Source organism: Penaeus monodon, chromosome 8 (genome assembly GCF_015228065.2).
Source record: "Penaeus monodon isolate SGIC_2016 chromosome 8, NSTDA_Pmon_1, whole genome shotgun sequence".
Lineage (NCBI taxonomy): Eukaryota > Metazoa > Arthropoda > Malacostraca > Decapoda > Penaeidae > Penaeus > Penaeus monodon.
In genome coordinates this window covers 832,720-841,672 of record NC_051393.1, presented here as the reverse complement: position 1 = coordinate 841,672, position 8,953 = coordinate 832,720, and the positions used below count along the sequence as shown (strand labels likewise).

At 41.6% G+C, this 8,953-nt stretch overlaps 1 pseudogene; it reads left to right on the top strand.

Moving 5' to 3' along the window:
- The first annotated feature begins 611 nt into the window (after positions 1-611).
- LOC119576463 lies at positions 612-5,780 on the top strand (annotated as a pseudogene).
- The last annotated feature ends 3,173 nt before the right edge of the window (positions 5,781-8,953 follow it).

The window sequence follows — 8,953 nt, the reverse complement described above, 5'->3', positions numbered from 1 at the left end:
AATTTTCCCAATTTCTACCTAGCGGGGGCCTGGCGACCCGACGAAAAGCGATCAAAGCCAATTGAAGTCGCGACTCGAAGGTTGAGAAACGATTAGCATTTGTTGTTGTTTTTCTGCATAGACGAAGTAAATTTCCTTACGTGACAAAAGACAAATGACAGACGACGTCCCAACCAGCTGAGAGCTTTTTGCTTTGTAATTTAAAATGTCGGAGATGGGATTACATTTAGATTAAAGTTGTGAGTATTTTCCTTATGACTGTAAAGTAGAAGTGATAAATTTGTCCGTAGAAATTATGTATATTTGTAAAAGTAAAATAGTTTTATAGAAAGTACTGTGAATGATGCACGTGCATGGATAGGCCTGTCTGTAGTAATAAAAGAAATAAGATAAAAATATGTTATATATTAGTATTTTCATATGCGTGTATTTTATCTTATTTAATAGACACTGCATGTACGTGTGTCAGGGTACGCGAATAGAATACACACAAACATCCATTAAATATGCGTGAATGTATAACTTTTGACTGTTCCTTACATACCTGTATATAGATAGTTACGCTTTAGTACTACACACTAAAAGATTCCATTACTGTGTTAGTTAAATGCATGGCGGAGGATCTTCATAATACGAGCGGCGAGTGTGACTCACAGCCAGGACAGATTCCGCCTCAGTACACGTCAAGTCGTTATAGATCCCTTCCCTTTCATTTCAAAGAAAATTCCTTGTGCTGCAAATGCAAAGTTCTGCACAGTAACTTCGATGATCAGCGTATTGCAAAAGTTCCATGATTCTGCGGCGATAACTCGTCCTTAGTGAGTCGCACTCGCCCCCCCCCCACCCGTGCCCCGCTCAGCCGTGGCGCCGTGCGTTCAGCCGTTCACTCCGTGTCGGTCTTGCAGCCGCCGTCAACAGCATGTTACGACACATGGGACACTCTTTCCAATCGGGCTTGTACACTCTGGGCTCGACGCTGGACAGGCATGTGGTGCCCCACGTGCGCTATGCCGCCGAGCGAATCACCGAAGACGTGGCTCCGTCCATAGGGCATGCGCTGAGCGGGCCGGAAACCAGGTGGCCTGCGCACGCGAGGGCCTGCAGGCGGGCGCGCAGGTCATTAAGACGAGAATCGTTTCCCGCCATCGAGGAGCGGCTAGTGCAGGCCAGCAACGCGGCCGTGCCCGTCATCAACCACGGCCTCGACGTCCTCGAGGCCACCATCCAGAAGAGCGCCGACGTCGTGTCCAAGTCCACGGCGGAAGGGCATCGACCGCCTCAGCTCCAAGGTTCTGGGCGAGCAGCGGCACACGCGCGTCAAAAACAATCGCTAATAACATCCACGGGGGCATTAACAACGGCCTTAAAAAGCTTGGCGGGTGCAATTAACAACCTCAACTCACGCAATACTAACAACGACGCCTTTACTGACCAAGACTACCACGATTACGTCATTTCGCAATACTCGGGCGATTCCTCCCGAGGCCCTCAGTACGTGCCAGAGTACCCGGACCGACACTACCCCCCGGACTACCCACAGACTACTCGCAATACTCATACCAAACAACCGACTCCGCCCCGAACAGTGGGCGGCGCCCTCTCGCAGGTCGTGACCAACGGCGCCTACACTCTCTCGAGACACGTCCTCGGACACAACCTGACCGACGCCCTGGCGCCCATCGCCAAGTCCGTGACTAATGTCGTTGGACAAACTATCCCTGCAGTCTCGCTCGGCGATGGCCGCATTGTCATAGACCTGCCCAACACGGACGTCGAGAGGGACGACTCCGCCCGCAGCTGCACCACGCCCGTGGGGGAGGCCGGCCTCTGCAAGGACCTCAGCGACTGCCCGAACCTCATCCTCGACCTCACGAACTTGCGGAAGTCCGTCTGCTTCAAGAGCCTCTTCGTCCCTGGTGTCTGCTGTCCTATCAAGGACCTGGAGTAAGATCTTTGCTTTCGTAGTAGTCTCATTATACAGCCCTTCGTTTCCAGCACTTTAATCTCTCAAAATGTCAGTGAAATCTTTGTGAAAGTCAAAACATTAGCCTCCGGTGTCGTAAAAACCCGATGTCATGCATGCGTATTATCCTCCTGGTCTTCCTCCTCCGCCAGCCTGAACAGCGTGCACAGCCCGTCCTCCGTGACCAGCCGCCCCGCCCTGTCACAGTTCCAACTCAGCGGCCTCAGCCACTGCCTCCTGTGAGTACTCATGCCACTAGATATATAGTTTTTTTTTTTTTTGTCGAGAACCACTTCATTATCTAACACGCCACTAACACTGCATTATCTGTATCCTGCATTCATTCAAGTTATTTGCCACATGGTAACTTGGTGACATTGTTAAAAGTGAGCTCTGCTTGCAGGTGCCTGGAACCTCACCTCGGCCTGTTCCCATACAACCTGTAGCAGAGGTCGCGCAGCCTAACTTTGGTAAGATTTTTTCCCTTTTGTAAGTATACATGCTACGAGCAAGCTATATTACAAAACAAATACTACAAAAAACATGAAAAATCAGGTGCGACATGATGTCTACACGTTCCACTCCCCTTCATCTTACATTCTCCTCTGCCTTCTTCCGTCCTTCTTCCCCCTAATCCCTTTTCCTCTTTCCCTCCACGCCCTCCAGAATGCGGGCAGCCGAAGATCCGACCTTCCGCGTGGTTGGCGGCGTCGAGTCCCGAAGAGGCCAGTGGCCCTGGATCGCAGCCATCTGGTTGCACGGACCCAAGAAGACGGTGTTCTGGTGCGGAGGATCCCTCATCTCAAAGCAGTACGTCCTCACCGCCGCTCACTGCACCAAGGACACGCGGGGAAAGACGTGAGTTGAGGGTCTCTTGTGGGGAAATCTCAGAGGGGTTTCCAGTACGAAGAGACATCTCTTGTTGTTACTGTGTTCAAGTGGATTTCCTTGTCTCGCTTCTGTGCCAAAGTTTGGTACTGTCCCCCTTTGTGCTCTGGTTATGTATCCCTGCCTTTCTCTTGCTCTTACTCTCTTGCTTATATTCACACCACAACATCGAGATCTTTCCATACATTGCTTAACATTATTATTATTAAAACAGCCATAAATCATAACCATTATAATAACAGTAAGGCACGCTTATTCGATCCAGTAAATTGTATGCATATTTCGGTGGGAAAAGCCTTTTGGTATTCCCATCTGAGAAGGAGTCTTAGTTACTTGAAAAATAACTATCTAACTGTAGTCACGGACAAGAATCGTGCCGTGAATGAAGCTTTATATTCTCCATCGTAAAACAAACAAGCACATTATACCGAGTGTTCGAGACGGAATTCTAATCTTGTTTTGAAAAGACCTTTTGGCTGTGACTGTACCTGTTATTCATCACATTCCTTCACACATTACTGCCTTTTTGGATTGCAGATTTGATGCCCAGCAGTTTAGCGTGCGTTTTGGGGACCACAACATCTTCAGTGAGAGTGATGACTTCATTTCCAACCCACAGACATATAGGTAAATAAATCATTACCGTAGTTGTCACCTAAGTCAGTCACTCAAGTTCTATGCAAATCCTATTATTGAGATTCCAAAATGGTTTCACATTTTAAGAATATTATTTATAGACAGATAGAAATAACTTAGTTATACTTGTTTTATGAATCTTTATTATTGGTATAGCATGATATAAATAGTTATAAAAGTAATTGACTTCATTGAAAACCACTTTTTATTGCACTAGATTGTTTCAATCCAAAATGAAAGGTATCTTTATAGATATATGATTTAACTTACAATATCATGAACATGTGCAACATACGCTCAAAACCCAATAACAATTTATACAAAAATACTTTAACGAAGACGATTTAACAGGGAAACGAACAGGATTTTAAAAAAACTGGCCTTTCATCATATATTGGGGACCTTAAACTGTCCTGCTTTAGCTTACAATTAGGTAAGAGTTAGGGTTGTAGGCAGGGTTTGGGTTAGGGTTAGAGTTTAAGTTAGGATAAAGATTAGGAATAAGGTATGAGTAGGTTTCCGGTGAAGTTAGATCCAAGATGAGAGCTTGGAAGTGTTAGGTTTAGGTTAAGGATGAGGTTAGGCAAGGGAAGGCAAGGCAAGGTAAATTAAGTTTACAGTAATATAAAGTAGAGTAGGGTTAGGTAAGGCCAAACTAACTAAGGTAAATTACGGTAAGGTGCAGCAGATTAGGGCTAGGGCAAGACAAGAACAGTTCGCACCCTCCCTCACAACACCCCCATCTCCTCTCCCCCCCCCAGGGTCCTGTCCATCCGCCCTCACCCCGAATTCATCTCGCACGGCTTCTACAACGACGTGGCGCTCCTGAAGCTCGACCGGCCCGTCGACTTCACGGAATACATCCTGCCCGTGTGTCTCCCCTCGACGGACATGGCGCGGCAGCCTCTAGACCACATGGTCGGCCAGACGCCCTCGGTCATCGGCTGGGGCTCCACTGCCTACGGTGCGTGGAGCCTGCGGGTTCATGCGGTTCGGGAAGTGTGGGAGGAACACCGCTCGTTGCTGGTTGGGTTCCTTTTGAAGATTGAGTGTGTGAGTGAGTGTGTGTGTGTGTGTGTGTGTTGTGTGTGTGTGTGTGTGTGTGTGTGTGTGTGTGTGTGTGTGTGTGTGTGTGTGTGTGTGTGTGTGAGTGTACGTGTACGTGTGCGCGCGTGTGCGCGAGCGTGCATACATGCATTTGTATTTACCATCTTTCTGTGAAGGAAATGAATGAGGAAAACCTGGTGCTCATTAATTTATTTGCAAAGGTTTTATGTTGATGAGCTAAACTACTATAGGCTTCATAGTAGTTGGGAGAGATAAAGGATAAGAACGTGTTATTTAATTTCATTTGTAAGAGTCAAGTTTTGGAGGCAGGTGGTCCACTTTTATGTTATTTACGTAATTAACAAGGGTAAACATGTCATGTACTCAATATACTAGGAGTGTTAATAAGCAAACACTGGTTAAGTTGAGGAGACTACATGATTACGTCAATGAAAGATCTGTCACATCCGTCTATGCAACATAAACATCTAAATTAAAATGACAAATAATGCCAAACTCTCTCTGTGCGTAAATGTCTAGAAAAAAAATCAACACACAAAACCATTTAAGAAAAAGAAATCCATAAAACAGGAGTATAGCCTTCTTTTCCCTTTCCCTCTGCAGGTGGCCATGAGAGTGCCGTCTTGCGCGAAGTCCAGGTGCCAGTCTGGAAAAACAGCGACTGTGACGATGCTTACACGCAGCCCATCACCAACGCCTTCATCTGTGCTGGCTTCACGGAGGGAGGGCGCGATGCCTGCCAGGTATGGGCGTCTGTGGAAGATGTTAGTGTTTTAATGTTTTTGTTGGGTTGTTTCTGAGTTAATGTGAGCATAATATGTGTAGTTCTTTTGTGTATGATTTATACATTTCATTTTATTCTTCGTTTTCATGTTGAATCTCTAGCGTTCTGCAGATCTCAAGTTTGCTAGCATTTTGGGCATATTCAGAAACTGAATGTATCACAATCTTTGGTGTTTACAGTGATTATGAAGTATGAAAATTATGAAAAAAAACTCTTATTGTTTAACAGGGTGACAGCGGTGGCCCTCTGCAGCTCTACATCAACGGGAACTGGATTCAGATTGGCATCGTTTCCTTTGCCATTCGTTGCGCCGAAACCGGGGCATCCCGGCGTCTACACAAGACTTACAGAATTCTTGCCTTGGATACACTCAAACATGATATAAGGGTACTGCTATGCCGTGCATGGCAGATCACTGTGATACCAGTATGTAGAAATGAACAGACCTACAGTCAACATTTGCAGCAAGACTTACATTGCTATGTTCACATGTAATCTGGTCTGGAACTACTTCTCTTTGTAATAAGTTTAGGATATGCCTGTTGTGTAGTGTTTACAGATGAACAAACATGTTATTTATTCTTTTGTTAGTATAAACTTATACAGATAACAAGAAAATAAGGTTTTTCAATTGTTCTAGTTTTAATACTGTTGTGATTTATATTTCTGTAGTACTTTTATAAACAACTGTCTTTAGAAACCTGTTAGTATTAATTAAATAATTATAGTTAGCATCTGCAATCATATATTTGACACTGTATTGTGCATTTTCATCAAATTAATTCCATTCAGTTCATATTATATCACTCATTGGTCATTGCTATGTTGCACATATTATTAGCTAACTACTGGCTGCAATGATAGCCTAGTTACGATCTCTTTTCCCCTCCCTTGTAATGCCTGTAAAATTTACAGTTAGAGATGTTACCTGCTTCTCTTCAGTGATCTTACAAAAACCAACTAATTCTGCTGGACAGATCCATCTTTTTGTAAATGTATGTAAATATGTTACATCATTAAAGAATAAATGCCATATGACTTATCATCTACACTTATTTCATCCCCCTGAAGAACTATAGTTTGAAGGACTTGGAGGCATGTATGGTATGCAATACAAAAAATATATATATATATATTCTTTTACAAAGGATGATTGCTTGTTGGTACTAGGAGTGCTTGGCAATTTTCTTAATATCCACTATGTGACCTATGCACCACAGGTCACACAGTGTAAAATTATCATAAAATATGAGACAATCACATATTTCCAAGATAATAAGATGTAAACATTTTGGGCATATTGCCTATGAATATGGAAATAAAATCATCTCTTCAGCAAATTTACATTTACATGTACCTCTTTTGTATCAAGAAGTATGAATAGTAAAAATAAGATGTTATACCAGGAAGTAACTCTGATAGGTACTAGTATGGTCTTTGGAGGCAGAATGTGGGAGGAGGATGAGATCTATATGGTTTGGTTTTGATAAAATATGCCATGGAGCTCTCACTCTAACAACCTTTCATTCACAAGAACCTTCCCTGATTTAAATTTGGTTGGACTGTTTAATACCTTGTCTGCTGTAACATTCTGAAGAACCTGAGGGAAGATAATCTGCAGAATATACAACTTGAATTGCAACATGGTAATTGGGTACTCCATGACATACCTATCTACAGACCTACATAATTACTGCTTTTACCCCCATACTTACCAGATTTAACTCCCTGGCAAAGTAGTTCAAAACTGGAGTGTTGCCATGTCAACACTGCAAAAGATATTATTACACACAAAGAACAGTACATCTGGGGGCACATTAGTAGCCAGTTTGAACTTAGAGCTTCCTATTGTTTTTCATGGATTTTCATAAGGAATATATAATTTAAAATATATTAAGTAAATAGTAACTGATTAAATACTCAATTCAGATATTCCTTATCACTACATACAAACAGAATGATTCTCAATTAAGAAAACCAATAAACATTTTTTAGTAGCCTAACACTCAGCAAAATCATACAGGAGTTTAATTATCTATTTCAGTATTAATCTATTTCACTGAATCAATCAATCTATAAATTTTCCTTTACTTATCAGATAAAAAGTGTTTAAATTTTCTGATTTCACGAGGAAAATGCTTCCTAATAGAGAAGAAGCAATACTTGCACTCCGAGTACTGGATACTGACAGTCCCAGAATGTTTACCACTGTAGAAAAGCAATGATGAGGATGATGAAGATATAATCAAAACCAGTCAAATACATATCTTGCACTGTGAAGATATTCATTTTCATCCGTACCTTTTCTACATTTATTGCAATGAACATGGTTCACGTTATCATGTCTTAACAACTTTAACTAGGGCCTATTATTCCAAATCTGATATACAAAACGATATATTTTACCCATGTTACAAACAATTTTTTTTTTCAAAAAGGATTAGTGATTTCACCAGACTGTTTTATAATTAAATTTGTTGCTCCTGCTGGAATTTTCAGTTTCTCAAGATTGACTCTCTCTTCATGTGACCTTCTTCTGAAAAAAAAATACAAATTAATAATATTTCTAGACTGACCAGTTTCCACTAATTTCAATTTAAGAGGTAGGTGGCCTCTACAAACCCTTCCAGTTGTTTCTGTTCTGAACACATTCATCTTTGTCAATTAACTTCTTGCCATCATTTTATGCCTTTCCCCTTGACCTTTTTCCATCTTGGCAGAAGGTTTACCACTTAGTTCTTTATTTGGCTAAATACCTGTCTAGTTTCCCATCAGCTTTTCAGTTTATTGATATCATCAGTTCTGGTCTTTTACAACTTGGTTTCTAATCATATCTCGTCTTGAAACTCTAGTCACTGATCGTTCCATACTTCTTGAACCACTGCTAGCTTTTCCTTGTCAACAGCATTTTGATCCAGAATGATGGCAGAATGATGGAATTCATTATTTATCTTTTCAGGCAAATAGTTACTTCATAAAATTTCTGTACTTTTCACCTATATGTAATTCACAAATTTGTTAGTTTCCATCCTGTTCTCTGATAGTTAACTTTCCAAGTCATTTGTATTCCCCACTCCATCCCCCAATAATCAATACTTATTCAAATTCACGTCTATCCTACTCTTTGTTTATTTTCATACTATCCTTCTTGCCCTCCTCATTCAAAAGATATTAGCATCTCCAAGTTTTTCCCTTTATTGGCTAAGATGACTGTGTCCTCTACAAATTTTTAAGTTATCATTCCATGGTTCCATTTAGCTCTTCTAAAGATTTATTCAAGAAGCCATAAATGGAAAAAAATGAGTATCTCCCTATCTAAAACTTATATTTCATACTCAAATGACTCACTTGTATTCACACACTAACTTCTCTGCACGCTTCCTTGATATTACTGCCATATCTGTTTTGTATGCCTTGAGATTTTAAGGACTGAATACTACTTCATGCTTGATGGGATCAAACACGTCATGGTCTCCAAGTGCCATGCAGTGGTATTCGGTAAAAAAAAATTCTAATAACAGTGATAATGTGTGTATTGTTGAATAACCTGTCCTGCATGCTGCTTGCTCTGGAGGTTGTCCTTCAGCTAATGTGCTTGATATTTTATATTTTAC